We start from the raw sequence: 14,324 nt of genomic DNA, 5'->3' as shown, positions 1-14,324 counted from the left end.
AATGCTTTATTTTTAAGAAAGCTGTTTCCTGAGTCACTTTAATCAGTGTTGTTCACAGGCCTTCTGGACAAAAAATAGTGCACAGTGCCATGCCCAGTGGGCCATGGGGTAGGAATTCGTTTTAATGGGGGGGGTGCCGCAGAGATCATGTTCACCAGATTAGAGTGAAGGCCATGAAACCTGTCCCCAGAGGAGTGCAATTTTGAAAGGGACTAAAAGAGTCCAAAGTGCAGCTCTCCGTGTAACTGTGACAACTATCACATATTTTTGAGTCAGCCCTCAAGATGGTTAACAACGGAAATGATCATGTCAGAAAAGATCTAGAAGAAGAGATGGAGGAAACGCAATAATAAAAGTTGATTAGAGACCTCTGATGATTAGGGACTAAAGGCTTAGTTGTTCAGAAGGATGTGGTTATTATTGCGTATACTTCGAATGAAGGGAGGATCATCCAAAATACAATTGCTAAATCAGACCAAACATGTAGCATAACAGATGCTTCAGAAGCAGGGGGAGAAGTTGCAAAGCAAAAAGAAAACCATAATGCACCAGCCAGTTCGAAATGCTGTGCAAAAAAATGAAAATTATTTCCTCCGCACCTGTGTGTAAACTGGTGTGGTGCACACTACTGCAAGATGATGACTTACACTTTTTTTAGCCATAATCTCCTCCCAGTGAAACCAATGAGAATAGAATAGCAGCAACCAATACTACCAAACCTGTTTCAGTATCCTTCTCAATAGCTTGACTCTCTGAGCTTCTTGCATCAGAGAATTCTGCAGGATACTACATGACTGGCCAAAGAATTTCCTTATTTGGTTCCTGCATTTACCTGTCATTAGTCTAAGTGACCTTTTTCCTTGTATCTATTGAAACAATTAAAATGAACTGAATTAGATTTCACTTATATTCCTCATAATTTATACCGTCCCCTCTGACTCCCTCTCCTCTCTATCTAGATTATCCTAGCTTGGTCAGTCTATCAAAAACCACCTCATCAAAATCTAACCATCATTGACCACCTTGGGTTTTTCCAGTTTTGTTTATGGTATAGAATAAAGAAATGCCCCGAACACTTTCTTTGCAAACATTCCTTCTTTGGGTCAGTGAGAGTGTCTCAAATTTTTAAATATCCACACACAATGGACTCGAGGCTCCTGGAGCTGCTATTGATAAAAACAACAACACAGCTTGTCGCCTCAAGCACGAGGCAGGCAAGGGGAGTGAATGTCCACAGTAGTGTTTGCCTGAGGAAGAGACAGCCAGCCTGGCAAGGCCAGCGGCTAAGTCGTTTGGAGCAGTGCTTATCTGGTCTGAAGGGCAATTGCATTAGTGAATGAGGAGGGTGGGCGTAACACGGGTCCGTGGTCGAAACTTTTAAACCCATTGAAGGTTGTTGCTGTTATCTTCACAGTCCTATAGAATGCTTGCAACAGGGAGCTGACCCAGTGTCAGTCGCAAAGATCTGGCATCTTTCTTCTGTCTCTCCCATCCTATCTGTCACACTTCCACTCCACCCTCTTTTGAAAGCACACTGCACCACCTTGAATGCTGGGGATAGTGGCCCACAGATGCACCACTCCCAACAACCGCTGCAAATGCTGCAAAGTGTGGCCACACTGCAGGACTGGTAGCTGCTCAGTGTGTGGCCACACTTGCAGGCGCTTTTCCCTAACAGCGTACACAAGACAGCTTTAAACTCCCATGCGCTTTCAGCTGCAGCTGTTAGCCAAAACCCTGAGTATAATTGAGTATTGGATTAGCATGAAAAAGGGAGACATGATGAACTCTGAGCAGAAGCAATTTTTTAAGGCTTCCGCTATTATACACTGATGTTCGGACGAATGCAAATACAGTAGGCTAAGGATCAATTACCAGTCCCCAAGCAGATACACTTAGCCAAAGCCGTAGCTCTCATCTTAGCCCAACCACCATTTCTGCAATGCCTTTCCTTTATTCATTCCCTGACGTGCCTGTGGAATCGATCTCTCCCAGCTTCTGGACCTTTTGCAGATAGTCACCTGTGACCTCTGTCCTCAGTCAATCCAATGTTTCCCTTCCCACAATAAAAACATCAAAATTGGTCCCAGCTGCAGTTTCATGGCAACCCTACTTATATCGAGCGAGGGCATGCCAGGATGTTTTGCACACAGCTTTTCAGCTGTGGGGGGACAAGAGAAAAACACATGGAAAAAAATCTTCAGCTCTTGTCCGTGCATATTTTATATGTATCTTTAATAAATTTCTGTCAAAGGATTTTACTTTTAGTCATCATATCTATATCATCAAACCGATATTACAATCAGGCTTCCATATTCACAAAACGAATGTTATGCTGGAATTGACCGCAGTTTACCCTGGTGTATCGAGTAATGGGCGACTGAAATCAACAGAGGTATTCTAGATTTACACCAGTGTACCTGAATGAGCAGAATGTTTAGTAGCCTTTATGGTAGATGTGTTTGCTCCTTATAATTCCCCGCGCCTATTCATAAGTTGCCGAGCACAGTACTAAGAAGAAACTTACATGGGTAGATAAAGATTACTGTTTCAATTAGCGATTTTTCGCAATTGGCTTTGAATATTAAAAACTAATCATAAATATATCCTGCGTATTGAGATACTGGTTGTGACAGCAATTCAGTAACTCTGGGTGTATGTAAATCTTCTTAGCTACTATTCACTATTGATGCTTGGACCTACCACATGCTTTCTGCTGAGCATAGGTGCTTGATCCATGAAATGCTCCATTTGATTCTGAGAATTAGCAAAACAATTAGTTCACATTTTTTACCACAAAAGTATTCAACATGAAACCATTAAAAAACAAACAAAGTTTGCTAATGGCGGACAAGAAACAATCACAGTTTTCTCAAACCATTGTCATCCTATTTTCTTGTTCCTTTACACACTTTGGTTCGAGGATGTTCATTTTTTATTGTATTTTTCCATTTTTCCAATTGTGTTAGAAGTAAATTTGCTCCTGGGTTAGAAATATATTTTGGGAAAGTTTTATCCCTCCAGAAATTTATTATTCTTGATCTATAAAACCCCCTGAAATGTGTCTAATATAGATAGGCACAATCTAACAGTCCTAGAGTATATCACTGTGCAGTCTCCTAATGCGAGAGCATCACACAAAATGCCCTTTTTCAAAGCAATCATTTCACTTAACATAAGTGGAAGACAGTTCTATCAGTTAGAATGTCAAGTGATTAAACACGTAAAGCTCGACTATCATGCAAATCACGATGAACATATAAAGGTTTATCAGGAATGTAGGTAGAATACAATTTTCTCCTGCCACTGATCCCCATGCAGTTTTGAAATCTATTGCAAACTTAACCTGTGGTAACCTCTAACTGATCTGTGATCTACTGATTACAATAGAGGTTAGCACTGATAATATAAAAGAAAAACTTCAGCAAATAAAGAGTGTATTTCTGAAAGACTGTCAGTTATATTGTTATGACGAGTCGAGCACAGTCAACAGTAAGCATGTCTTTCATCCAGACAAGCAATGAGGACAACTATGGGAACATGAGGCTGTAAAATTAGAAAATAGTACTTTACTCTATGCACTCTGCGAGATATTAGAATCCTCGCAGATAAATGTTAACAAGCAATATATTCTGTTGCTATTTGTCCTTATATATTTTGTCCTTAGTTAGGGTATTAGATAAGAGAACTAATTGTATCTGCAAAGATACAATTATTTGTAGCTTATTATAAGCATTTTTAAAATCAATATTTAACATTCAAATAGAACACATTTACTAAACCTCTCATATTACTATTTGTAAGTGAAGATGAGTTTCTTAAAACAAAACTAACTATATTATACAGAAGTTCTCACAAATGATAGAGAGCTTTTCTGCTTTGCACTCCTTAAACCTCTTGTCACAGTCCTTGATTGCTCATAGACGGAAGCAATCATAGTGGGCCTTACAATAATTTATGATTGGCACTCTGTTACTTCAAGCAGCATCCTCAAAGGAACCCCTTATACTGTTCATTCACTGTCAATATATTATATTTCTGAGAATTGATATTAAAAAAAGCCTCTGATGGTTACTCAGGAGAGCGGTTGCATCAGGACATATATCAAATGAATGGCAAATATCGACTAAATCAAATTTGGGAAGAACTAGTGATGATTTAGACGGTATATTTAATATAAACATCCCAATGTGTATCCAAACCTTATTTGGATTGTCTGAATTTGCATATAAATGGAATAACAGTATGGGCGCAAATGCCTTTGCAGGTGCTTACAACACCTAAGGCAACCAGTCCTTAACTCCAACCAATTTCAGTAAGTAATAGAGGTTTTGTTGCAAATCCTCAGTCCGGAAAAATCATGGAGGCAGGGTCCTCAAGGCTGAGGAGAGGAAGTGATAAGGAAAGTCAGCACGGATCACCAAGGGCAAGTATATCTGGACTAACCTAATTGGCCTTCTATCGATCGAATAAACCTGTCTTTGTGGATGAGGGGAAGCCAGTGGATGATGTTATTCCTTGACTTTCGACAAAGCTGTTTGAACAGTCTCCCACAGTATCTCCAGCAAGTAAAGAAGTGATGGGCCAGCATGAATGAACTTAAGATGGATAGAAGCTGGCTAGATCGTCGGGTCAAAGAGTAGTGATCAATGCTCTGTCTATTGGAGCCGATATCAAGCAGGCAGTACCCCAAGGGTCAGTCCTGGGGCCAGTTTAGTTCAATATCTCATTTAATATCTGCGGAGGAGGGCGTGACTGCACCCTCAGCAAGTGAAGTTGCACTTAACTGATCACTAAACTGCTCAGTGTTCAGAGCATTGTACATACTTGCGCCCTATGCTGTAAGGTGGGGATGGATACATAGGGACCTAAACAATTAGATGATTGGGCCAAAAAAAAATTGATGACGGTTCAACAATGGAAAATGAGTTTAGCGTGCTTGCTACAGATAGGGCTGAGGCTAGCAGCAGAACAGATGCCTAAGGGTTATAGTGGATTGAGAAGCTGGGATAAAGTCACAACAATGTGCCTATTGCCAAGAAGGCTAACGAACAGGGGCAGTTTGTGGGAGAGAAGGCTGAGCCCTGTTCTAGGTGGCGGGCTTGTGCTGCTTTAGGGGTCCTGTAAAAAGTAGCCAGCCAATAGGCAGCGCATAGGACAGCTTGCAGCGCCACAGCAGCAGAAACAGAGCGTAACAGAGGATTTAGAGGAAAGTTCACAGGGGGAGGTTGCAGGGGAGACTGAGGAGACCTAGGCAGCAGGAACTGACAGGCTAGTGAGGGTGGGTAGTTGGTCTGCCATTGTTCTGTGGCCTGTTGTTGTGGTGGGCTTTTTGTTTTTTTCTTGAGACTAACAGGTTTTAGGTGGGGAGAGGCTATGGATTGATACAGAGGCAGCAGTGAAAAGAACAATTGAGGTGTACTGGATGTGGGAAGCTGCGGGCATGTACATGATACTGAGGCACGGCCCCTGTACCTGGAAAATGGTTTTGTCTGCATGAATCCCCTGATAGAGCTGATGGAAAGACAAAGATCCGAGACTGGAGATGCAGTGGAAAACTCTGGCGAGTTTACCAAGGGGTTTCAGCAGCATGATGGAGGAAGACATGAGGAGACTCGAAGGGATAAGCTCAGACTTGCAGATGGAAGCATGACCTAAGAAATTCTGAGGCAGAGACTGCTTGGGTGAGGAAAGTTGACAGTGGAAGGCATGTGACTAAGAGAACCAGGCAGAGGAAAAGATGGGCATGTGAAAGAAAATAGAGCTCAGGAACAGGTTTGCAGTTGAATGGAAGAAGGGGGCACAGCAGAGTGGTTGCCTGAAGGAGAGGAGGGCAAGGAAAAAGAGAAGAGCTGCTAGTCCTACAGGAAGGAGGGGAGGAGTCAATGGAGACAATACCAAATATGACCCCAGGGAGGATATGGGAGGTTGCGGAGGATTGCAAGGGTGAATAGGAATCGAGAGGACTTGCAGCCAGTGAGTGCAGGGGATAGACCGGAGAATCACACTGTCAGACCAGGAAAAGGCAGGTCTACGTGAATTGGGTGATTACCTTACTCAGAAGAATGACTGGGATCAGATAACAGGCTGATCAGAGACCAGAGGGTTGATGCTGTCTGCCGTGGTGCTAAGATGGATAGGATGTAGGACCATGAGCTGAAAATGAAGATCCCCTAACGGGAAAGTGGGAGAAGAATCCATGAATTGTTCCTTACTGTGGGAAAAATGATACGAGATAGATTCTCGCTGGAACGTATCAGGGTCGACTAGCAGACTTGAGGGCAAGACGCTTAAGAGAAATCGAGCTCAGGTGATCTTACAGATGGACATTCTGCGGTTCCTAGAGAAGAGCAACGAAAGTGTGACAAGATTATGGCGCATCAACAGGATGCGTTCGAGGCAGTGTGCCTAGAGGAGGCTTTGGGATGTACCGGGCCACTGGGAAGCATTTATGGGACAAAGGATGTTCCTGGGCATGGACTTCACCTGAGTAAGGACGGAAATAGACTTCCATAGGATTGGAGCGCTTGCCCAACTGATAAGAGAGCTTTAAACTAGGGATTTGAGAGAGATGATTGGGACGATGTCAGGAGTAATCTCAAGGCCGGAATTTAAGCCTTTGAGAGGGAAGAAAAAAAGTAGAAGAGGATACAGCCATGGACAGAAGAAATCTGACATAAGGGGAGGGTAGTGTAGATACCAGTCTAATAGTGATTGCTGGTGGCTACTTAGAATGTCTGTGCCTAACCGGGTAAAGAATGTCAGTAAAGCCAAACGGCAAAACATTAAGATGTTGTACACTATAATGTGAGGAGCCTAGGGGTAACAAAAATGAGAACTAGAGTACGTGTGCAGGAAGTGAAACCGGATATTATGAGAACGAGAAACTTGTGGAAAGAAGTCATGACTGGAGTACAGGTATTGAAGGCTATTGTGCTGTGTGGAAGACAGAATAAAGGCAAAGGCGCTGGAGTAGCACTGTTATATAAATGCTTGAGGTTAACTGTAAGAAATACAGCAGTGATGGAATGCGGAAGTTAAGACAGAGTCTTGTCTGCGGCAAAGATCCACTGGGAAAAGAAAGCTACTAGAAGCCTCCCTGAGATAGTGCTTGGGGTGTGCTACAGACGCCGGGATCTGAGTCTGGATATGGATAGAGACCTTTTCATTTGAATGAAGTAAAACCACTAATGGAGACTGTGTTGATCATGAGAGAATTTAACTTTCCCAAGCATATGACTGGCAAACAGGCTAGTAACAAGTAAATAGGGCTCAGATTTTTCTGGAGTAATAGCTGATGGATTTCTTTACCAAAAGGTAGCTGAAGAGATACCAACGAGAGGGGATTGACATTTTAGATTTGGTTTTTTGCGTGACGTTATGTGAGGACCCATAAAGAAATGGTTGTAGGGGACAGACTTGTGCTAATCAGCCTTATGGTGCGGAGTGAGGATCCTGTCCAATTGATTTTTTTCCAGGACCTGAGGATTGGCAATAACCTCTATTATTACTGAAATTGGTCTGGAGTTAGTCGAATAGTTAAAGGACTGTTGCTGTAGCATGTGTTAATCACCTCAAATAGGGATTGCGCCCAAATACTTGGATTCGATTTATGGCAAAGTTCAAGACAGATCAATAAGGTTTGTGCTATCTACCGGTTCAGGTTCGGGTAGATCCATGAGCTAATTCCAGTTTCAACATGAACCACATTTGTGGGCAGTGTTTATATTAATATACCTCATAAAGGAGTTCAATCAAACAAATAGATTACACCTAGATTTCTTTCACACACTTTTGATTTATCTGATATTTTGTGCCCATTCATTGATATATGTCTGATGCAACCTCTCGTGGCAGCTACCTCAGGCTTTTTTTCATGTTTATTATCAGTCTCAAGAGGGGCGGTGGGGGAGAGAGGAGACTATGTATGATAAGTATGGGCACAGTCGGCTGTTAATGGAATCTTATGGCAAAAAGGGTTCCTATTGGAGGATGCTGGCTACTACTTGAATAAAGAATTTAGTAAAGGACAGAATATTTAAGTGTGCCTTTATATCATTAAGGAGGAATATTAGCTTAGGATGTCAAGGCTCATATGATTTTGCGGCCTTGCTATACGTAAGACATAGACGTATCTATGACGAGGCACCTCCGCGATATGAATTCGTAAGCAGAGGGGAGCCCTGGAATTACTTTTTTTAGTGTGAAAGACCGAAGCTGCTCAGGATGATGCAGATAGAAACTCATGCAGAGCCTGTCATCCCAAGAGGTAAAGGAAGTGAAACGAGACAAGGCTCTCTAGAAATAAGATTATAAGGTAAGAAAAACTTCGTGTAAACATACTCTATTGTGTTTAAGGGCGGAGAAGATTGGACCTCAAATCTCACTTCAAAGATACCAGTAATATGGGAGGGCACTGGATTGATTTAGTAAATACTCGGTCGATGTTTGATACGGTAAATAAAATTGTCATACTTTTTAAATATATCTGTGGATCAAAAGCATTACCATTAATTGGATATCTTCATCGCGCCAATTATCCATACTTTAGATTTTGCATCTTAGTACTATCCCTAACTAGAGGACAAAGTGAATTATAGAATGAAGTAAGGGAGAATACAGCGAATGGGATACAAAGAGATATATTGCTCTTGTTCCCATATATATCATCAATGGCGAGGGATAGTTCTGAGATTTATGAAATAGGTGCAGATGAGGCATTAGTAAGTACTATTTTCCTATTTTATCAGCTCAGTTCCATAGTTTCTCTTCATTTCTTGATATTAGACTGCTTTCTGGTACTTGACTGGAAAAGCTTTGCTTCGACTGGTCAAAATATAACTGACAATTTTTTCAAAAAAACTTTTTTCTGATGCAGGTTTCTTTTATTTATGAAGTTCGTGTAATTTGAATCATTAACCTGCTTGTAGAATCATTTGGTAAACCGAACAGTGCAGGTATATGAAGATTTAACACACAGCTAGATTAAGTTGCCAATTAATTTTCAAGCTCGAAGTGGGCTCAGGTAGACAGGCTAGAAGACTCGTATAAGTCTCCTACATTCCTATAAACCATTATAGTTATCAATGTTGACATCTGGTTCATTTGCATTCGTCATGTCTGTAGAAAGCTTTGAGTTTATCACGAAACTCATTATCGTTATAATGATTATACTTCTTTCCACTTATGTTGATACGGAATGAATTGCTTCGAAGGATGATGGGTTTAGGATGCGATGCATTAGAGATGCAGATGATGACTTACTTAAGACATGTTAGCATATTCTATATATTAGACACTATTTTTCAGGGGTTTTTTGTCAGACAATAAAATAATACTTTCTTGGAGGTTCAAAACTTGTCCCAAACTATTTCTACCCTAGAGCAAATTTACTTCTAACACAAATTGAAAATGGGAAAAAAGATCTATAATAAATTGCAAACATCTTTCAACCCAATTTGTAAGGACAAAGAGAAATACGGATACAATTGTTTGATGAAAACTTTATTGTTTTCCGTTATTAGCACAAACTTTGTTTGTTTTTTTAATTTTTTTTGAATATCTTTGTCGGTAAAATGGTTAATTGAACTAATTGGTATTTGCTAATATTCATTCATGTGAATTCATGATCAAGCACTATTGCTAGCAGAAAGCTTTTGTAAAGGCTCCAAGCTCATAGTAATGTAGCAAGAAGAGATTAATCAAGCCAGAGGATTAGCTGACATGGACCCTGTCATCCACAGTATGTCAAACAGTATATTTATGATTGAGTTTATATTTTCAGAGCCAATTGCACTAATGAAAGAGGTATTGTTATCTGACATGTTAACGTTTCTCTTAGGTACTAACTATGAAATTAGGCAGGAAATTAGTAAGAGCAAACACATTACCTAGGCTAAATTCTGCTCTCAGGTACACTGGTTAAATCTAGAATTACCTGTTATGATTTCGTCCATTACCCCGACTTACACCAGTGTAAATGCAGGTCAGATTCAGCATAACATATTTCTTAGTTGATTATCGGAAGCTGAATTGTATATCGGTGTTGATGGATATATGATTGATGATGACATAAAAGGATAATGATCCTTTGAGCCAGAGAAATTTATATTTTAAGTACATTCATAAAATATAGTGTGCGGACAAGCTGTAGATTTTTTTCCTGTTTTTCTGTCACCTGAAGCATGTGTGGCAACATCCTGGCAGCCCTGCTGAATATAAGTAAGGGTTGCCCTATACTGCAGTGGGACCCAAATTTGAATGTTTTTATGTGGGAAGGGACAACATGATGACTGAGGACAGAGGCAGGAACTGATCTCAAAGGTCCAGAATGGCAGACCACTACCCACTCCCTTCACTAGCCTGTCAGTTCCTCTGCCTAGGTCTCTCAGTCTCCCCTGCAACCTCCCCCTGTGAACTTCCTCTGAAACTCCTCTGTTTACAGCTCTGTTTGCTGGCTGCTGTGCCGCTGCAGCTGTCTATGCCGCTGCCTGATTGGCTGGCTACTTTTACAGGACCCCTAAGCAGACAAGCCCCGCCCCCTAAACAGGGCTCAGCTTCTCTCCCAGCACACTGCCCCTTGTCGTTAGCCTTCTTGGCAATAGGGGCACATTGTTGACTTATATCCAGCTTCTCATCCACTATAACCCTTAGGTCCTTTTCTGCTGCCTAGCCACTCAGTCCCTAGTCTGTAGCAGACTCTACATTTTTCCTTGTTGAACCTCATCAGATTTTTTTTTTTGGCCCAATCATCTAATTTGTTTAGGTCCCTATGTATCCTATCCCCACCTTACAGCATATCTACCACTCCTCCCAGTTTAGTGTCAACTGCAAACTTGCTGAGGGTGCAGTCCACGCCATCCTCCAGATCATTAATGAAGATATTGAACTAAACTGGCCCCAGGACTGACCCTTGGGGTACTCTGCTTGATATCGGCTGCCAACTAGACATGGAGCCATTGATCACTACTCTTTGAGCCCGACGATCTAGCCAGCTTTCTATCCATCTTAGAGTTCATTCATCTGGCCCATACTTCTTTAACTTGCTGGCAAGAGTACTGTGGGAGACTGTATCAAAAGCTTTGCGAAAGTCAAGGAATAACACATCCACTGCTTTCCCCTCATCCACAGAGACAGTTATCTCATCATAGAAGGCAATTAGGTTAGTCAGATATGACTTGCCCTTGGTGAATCCGTGCTGACTGTTCCTTATCACTTTCCTCTCCTCTAAGTCCTTGAGGACCTGCTCCATGATTTTTCCAGGGACTGAGGATTGCAAGAAACCCTCTATTATTACTGAAATTGGTTGGAGTTAAGGACTGTTGCCTTAGGTGTTTAACACCTCAAAGGATTGCGCCCAATACTTGTATTCCATTTATGCAAATTCAAGACAATCAAATAAGGTTTGGATACACATTTGGATGTTTATATTAAATATACCTCTAAATCATCACTAGTTCTTCACAACTTTTGATTTATCTGATATTTTGCCATTCATTGATATATGTCTGATGCAACCCTCTCCTGAGTACCATCAGGGCTTTTTTTATATCATTCTCAAAAGTATATATATGACAGTGATGAATATAGGGGTTCCTTTGAGGATGCTGCTTTGAAGTACAGAGTGCCATATCATAAAATTTATTGTAAGGCCATATGATTGCTCCTTCTATGAGCATCAAGGCACTGTGAAAGAGGTAAGGAGTGAAAGCAGAAAGCTCTCTATCATTTGTAGAACTTTGATGTAAAACTATATTGTGTTTTAAGAGAACTCATCTCACTTACAAATAGTAATATGAGGATTATTAGTAAATGTGTCATTTTGAAGTAAAATTGATTTTTAAAAATGCTTATGAAAAGCTTACCAAATAATTGTATCTTTGCAATTACAATTTAGTTCTCTATCTATCCCTAACTAAGGACAAAATATGATAAGGGGATAATATCACAGAATATATTGCTTGTTACATTTATCTGCAGGATTCTAATTATCTGCATAGTGCATAGAGTAAAGTACTATTTTTCTATTTTATCAGCTCAGTTCCATAGTTTCTCATTCTTCTTGATATAAGACTGCTTTCTGGTATGACTGTGCTTCGACTGGTCAAAATATAACTGACAGTTTTTCAAAATAACTTTTATTTGCTGAAGTTTGTTCTTTTAATTTATTCAGTGCTAACCTCTTGTAATCAGTAGAACAGAGCAGTATATGAGTTTACCACAGGTTAAGTTTGCCAATAATTTTCAAACTCAGTGGGGATCAGTGCAGGAGAAATTGTATTCTACCTACATTCCTGATAAACCTTTATATGTTGCATCGTATTTGCATGATAGTGAGCTTAGTTTAATCACTGACATTCTTATATGATATACTTCTTTCCACTTATGTTTAAGGAATGATTGCTTTGAAAAAGGGCATTTGTGATGCTGCAATTAGGAGACTGCAATGATATACTTAAGGACATGTTAGCATTTCTATTATTAGACACTATTTTCAGGGGTTTTATAGATCAACAATAAAATAAATTTCTGGAGGGATGAAACTTGTCCCAAAATATTTCTACCCAGGAGCAAATTTACTTCTAACACAATTGAAAATGGAAAAATACAATAAAATGAAACATACCTTCAACCAATTTGTGTAAAGGAACAAAGAAAATAGGATACAATGTTTGAGAAAACTTTATTGTTTTCCATTAGCACAAACTTTGTTGTTTTTTTAATGTTTTATTTGAATATTTTGTGGTAAAAATGTGAACTAATTGGTTTTGCTAATTTCAATTCAATGGAATTCATGGATCAAGCACTATGCTTAGCAGAAAGCATTTGTAGGATCAAGCTCATAGTAATGTAGCAAGAAGATTTTAATCAGCCAGAGTTAGCTGAATGCCTGTCACAAGTATGTCAAACAGATATATTTATGATTAGTTTTATATTTCAAGCCAATTGCACTAATTGAAACAGTATTGCTTATCTGACCATGTAAGTTTCTCTTAGTACTAACTATGAAATAGGCAGGAAATTAGTAAGAGCAAACACATACCATAGGCTAAATTCTGCTCTCAGGTACACTGGTGTAAATCTAGAATACCTCTGTTGATTTCAGTCCCATTACCCTCGACTTACACCAGTGTAAATGCGGTCAGATTCAGCATAACATATTCTTTATTGATATGGAAGCTGAATTGTATATCGGTTTGATGATATATGATGATGATGACATAAAAGGTAAAGATCCCTTTGACCAGAAATTATATTTTAAAGATACATTCATAAAATAGTGCAGGACAAGAGCTGAAGATTTTTTTCCATGTGTTTTTCTGTCCACCTGAAAGCTGTGTGCAAATCCTGGCAGCCCTGCTGAATATAAGTAAGGGTTGCCCATAACTGCAGCTGGGACCAAATTTGAATGTTTTATGTGGGAAGGGACAACATGATGACTGAGGACAGAGGTCAGGACTGATCTCAAAAGGTCCAGAAGCTGGGAAGAGGATCATTCACCTACTGGGAATGAAATAAAGGAAAGCAGCAGAAAAGGGTGGTGGGCTAATGAGAGCTACATTGGCTAAGTGTATCTGCTTGAGGGCACTGTAATTGATCCCTAGCCACTGTAATTTGCATCGTCCATATCATGTATAGATAGCGGAAGCCTTAAAAAAATGCTTCTGCTCAGAGGTTACATCATGTCTCCCTTTTTCATGATAATCATACTCAATTATACTCAGGGTTTGGCTACACGTGCAGCTGAACAGCGCTGGGAGTTAAAGCTGTCTTCGTACAGCTGTGTAGGGAAAGCGCTGCAGTGTGGCCACACTGACAGCTACCAGTCCTGCAGTGTGGCCACATTTGCAGCATTTGCAGCGGTGTTGGGAGTGGTGCATTGTGGGCAGCTATCCCAGCATTCAAGTGGCTGCAGTGTGCTTTTCAAAAGAGGGGTGGAGTGGAGTGTGACAGAAAGCGTGGGAGAGACAGAAGAAAGAGCAGATTTTTGGAGCTGACACTGTGTCAGCTCCCTGCTTTGCAAGTTCTAAGGACTTGAAGATACACAGCACCAACCTTCAATGGTTTTAAAAGTTTCGACCCCTTTCCCCACCCCCTCTCATTCACTAAATGCAAATAGCCTTCAGACCAGATAAGCAGCTGCTCCAAAACTGACCCTGCCCCTCCAGGCTGCTTCTCTCCTCAAGCAAACACTAGCTGTGGACATTCATCCCCTTGCCTGCCTCTGCTTGAGCAAACAGTAGCTGTGTTTGTTTTTTAAATAAGCAGCTCCAGGAGCCTCGAGTTCCATTGTGTGTGGACTATTTAAGACAGTTTGAGACACT

This window comes from Chelonoidis abingdonii, chromosome 6, assembly GCF_003597395.2.
Source record: "Chelonoidis abingdonii isolate Lonesome George chromosome 6, CheloAbing_2.0, whole genome shotgun sequence".
Classification (NCBI taxonomy): domain Eukaryota; kingdom Metazoa; phylum Chordata; order Testudines; family Testudinidae; genus Chelonoidis; species Chelonoidis abingdonii.
Note: the sequence above shows the minus strand (reverse complement) of the source record.